The following is a 4398-nucleotide window of genomic DNA, read 5'->3' on the forward strand; positions in this document are numbered from 1 at the left end:
GGTGAACAAAATTATTATACTCTGTAGCAACATGTTGCGAGAGTATAAAAAAGTAATAGTACTTTAGAAAGAGAGGTGCAAGAATTAAAAAAACAATTAGGAAAAAAAGAAAAAGAGATTAAGGCCCTAAAAAAAAACAGTTTGCCTATTGAAAAAAATGAGAATAGGCATATTGCTGCATGTGTGAGGAATAGTTTGACAAATAATAACCGTAATCTTCTCGGTAATAGATATGATAGGGAATTGAAAACCATAGCTCTGGGGGTTCACTTCTTATCACCTCTAGCGTATAAATATTTAAAGCCCTATTTTCTTTGGCCATCACCAAGAACTTTGACACAGTTTATTTAGATTGGCCATGAAGTCCTGGTTGCACATATAGCTGCATATAAACTCTGGAACTCCGTAGCCGTGGCTTTACGAGTGACCAGAAATACGTGTCAATTTGCTGCGATGAAATGTCTCTGAAGACCCATTTGCAGTATGATAGATATAGGGACTTAATTGTAGGCCTGGAGGATTATGGCGATGAAAATCGTACCTCCAGAATTGCTTCAAGTGTTTTAACACTAATGGTTCAAGGCATAGGTGGGGAGCCTTGGTCTCAACCGTTAGCATATTTTTTTGTGCATAAATAGGTCTTCACCCCTGCCATTTTGTATGTGACCAAGGGTCAAATTTTGTGCATTTTGCTCGGGTTGTAGGAGTGACAGAGGATAGGCCATTTCTCATAGTTAATAGAGAGGAAATCGTATTTTTTTACGATTCTCCTCATCTTATAAAAAGTGCGCGAAATTGTATGCAAAATACCAAGAATTTAGTAAGTTTTAATGGTCGTCTTGCAAAATGGAGTGATATAATTCACCTAAGATAACTTCGGCTCATCTAAGGCCTACAACTTTTGAGAAAATGAGTGTGCATTTAGCTACACAGGTTTTCAGCAACACGGTTGCTAGTGCAATGTTCGTATTATATAGCTCCGGGAATTTCAATATTTCTAAGTCTCCAACTTTCCTTAATACCAACGAAATTGTTCTTTTTTTTGATAAAATTTTTAATATATTTAATAGTAGTAGGCTTGGAGCCCTACGAAAATATAATGAACCTTGTTTCGGTAGTACGGAAAAAATTACCTTTCTCCTAGAAGCCGGGAATTTTTTTACATCTTTAAAAATTACTGATAGCATAGGTCGTTATATCACGAATACATTTTCTTTTATTAAGAGATGGCTTCTAAATATTAAGGGTTTACGACATTTGTGGAAGATCTTGTCCACCAAAGGTTTCGAATATATTAGAACAAGAAATCTTTGTCAAGACATACTTGAGCATTATTTCGGACAGATTCGTAAGGGGGGGGCGGAAATAACGTAAGAACTACTCCGTACATGTTCTCATGTCTTTTCCGAAAGTCCTGGGGCCTTAGGACCGTTAATTATGTGAGCTTTTTCTTGAAGTAAAATTCGTTCGTTTATTTTTGCGGCTATATGTATTCAAAGTTTTTAAAACTTCATAATTGTATGAATCCTATCCCTCGCCTTGAAGATGAAACTGATTCTCGTTTTCTTTTTTCAATGGAAAAAGAATATAACGACTGCAGTCTGATGAAACCCCCTTCAGACTTTATAAACTTCCTCGAAAAATTAGAGGAAATATTTTGCAGCAATTTTGATTCTTGCTGTCATTTACGAAGGTTTTCCAAATTTTTATTTGAAAAAATGCAACACATAGAGCCGTTTTATTGCTGTGAGAATTCTCAGCCAGACGTTCTTATATCCCTTTTTATTAGAATAAGAACGTACTTTTCTATTAAAATTTTAAATAAACAGACAAGCACACCTGCTTTCAAGCATGTGAAATTTTTATGGGTTGCACACATGTAAAATTTGTCTGAAGTCCTTTGTCCGGGTGTCTATCTGAAAAAAAAATCTTCATTAGTTGTCCTGACTACAACGTGATAGAAATTTTCACATTTTGAAGTGCTCAATTAATTATTAAAATAGGAATGCACATATATTCTTTTTATTAGGCACATTTTATTGATAGGTCCTACCCCACCCAACCATGCATCATTTGGAATTTTCTCAGGGTTTTTGTTAGATCTCCACTGTTGGCAATGCATGCATATAAAATGTATTTATATAATTATTGTAAAATGAACTTTTTAAATGTTTTTGTTTATTTATTATTAATAATTTTGTTATTTAGTTTTAAGGTATATGGGTGAAAATAGGCCTCCTGGGGAACCGAACACCCAAAAAAATCGGTAACGCGCCATTTGCATACCTCATGGTGGTGTGGAAAATGCATTATAGATATAAGGAAATGTACTAAAATCCAACGAAATAAAACATATTAGTTGGCACAGAAAAAATCATGTTTTTATTTAAACAAAGTATTTATATTAAGATGTTTAAATTGTTTCAATGAATGCAAATAGAGGCGTTGCAAATGAAGAAATTGCCCATGATTCTAACTTTTGTTGGTGTTGAGCACTATAATACTGGCCACATATTAGTTTTGGAAACAATTAGATGCACACTAAAACATTTACTCTGATAAAAGCAATTTGATCGTAGGAGTATGATAATTTACATATAAACAATTTTGTATCATTTAAAACGTAATGTTTGTTTCACTTTCCAAATCATTGTCATACATAAATCAGTTTCTAAATTTAAATCACTCAATCAAATTTAAATCTCGCAATCTAAGGAATCAGGACGTCTATTAATGAAATTATATCCTTCCAAAACGATATAAATATCATGCACATTGTGGGCGGGTTAAAATAGCTTTAGTTATTATTTATTATTCTATTCACTAATACACACCTGCATATTTTAAATTCTTGTGTGAGCAGTTTTATCAAGAGCAATTAGCATTAAATATTCACTATTTTACAAAGTTTGTGTTGCAAATTTTTAAACATTGCCCTCAGTTTCGTTGAATAAGCATTTTCTGCATCCCGTTATTTGACATAGTTGCCTAATTGCACCTTACATTTTTCTGTGGTGAATATTTATTAAGTTACCACAGTTAAAAAAAGGCATAAATATATATCGTAATTATTCTGAAATTTGCAAATAATAGCCGCTTTTTTAAGAACATATATTAAAATAAACTTATTTTATTTTGAAAACATATTAAAGTTTTACATATAATCAATATTTTTTGGACAACTTTTTCATAAATTAAAAGAAAATAGCAAGATGCAACCATTTTCCGGTTAAAAGTCGGCCATCTTGGCTATCAATAGAAACTCAACCCCAAGGCGGACTTGACGTTTCTCCATGGACCCCTTTCAGCTGTAGCATTGTTTACATCCATCAGCTGATTCTTTCTCTACTCCCCCTTTACGTTGATATTAACTGAACGATTGGAATAAAGTGCTTGCAAGGAAAGCTTTTTTATTTGACGAGGTATTCTTACGAAATAAAGCACGAGTTATTGTTTAAGCCATCTATGTATTCTCCGAAGAAATTATTCAGATCAGATCAATGTTGATTTTGACTTCCTTGTCTAGGAAGCTTTAGATAGACTGACGCTCTGCTTTTTCATTTCCCGTTTTAGCGGTAATTGATTTAGCTTTCGCTTGCTTCCTTTGCTGTATAAGCTCCCATTTTGTGTCAGATAACCAAATTTTACGGGTATGTTCTGGGTAATCGATATGTTGCTTTACGGCTTCACTGAAAATGTTTTTAATTGTTGATCAAATTTGCAATCGATAGTTGTTTAGAGCATTTGCAGCTATTTGGGGAGTGTATATTTTTTACATAGGACTTTGTAGCTTCCTGATGTTGAATTTTCTGAACTTGCGCTTGGTATGTTTTGTTTATTAGTATCGGGCCCATAAACTAAATTAATGTTTTCAGCCGCTTTGGCTGCTTTTTCGCTTTGATCAAAGAAAAATTGTAAAATATAGCGAATTTTCTCTTTGTTAGTGTCCATCTTTGACGAGCGCTCACAACGAACTGAGTAAATCAATCGAAAAACTGTCAAAGACAAACTTTTAGCACGAATAAACACGTTTTCAGCGCCGTATAGTATGACATGATGCGACACGTAACACTAGTACTATGGACAATAACGCCATCTCTTAGATAAAAACCGAACGAACTTTTTACTTGACCTAATATTTATGACTATTATTTAACAGTCCATTGATCAAACTCAAAGTAGAGTTTCAACGTAGGCGATTTATCTCGTAAATCGTTTCAATAATATCTTATATATGATGTTATAATAAACATAATTTACGCCCGTAGCCCTAATATATTAAAAATACAAAAATTAACCACCACAAAATCTATAAATACTTAAGCTAATGGATAACATGACTTGCCAGTGTACCTTATAGTACGAATTTCATTAAACAACCCCTCAATAAAATGCACA

The sequence above is a fragment of the Bactrocera oleae genome, chromosome X (assembly GCF_042242935.1).
Source record: "Bactrocera oleae isolate idBacOlea1 chromosome X, idBacOlea1, whole genome shotgun sequence".
In the NCBI taxonomy this organism is placed as follows: domain Eukaryota; kingdom Metazoa; phylum Arthropoda; class Insecta; order Diptera; family Tephritidae; genus Bactrocera; species Bactrocera oleae.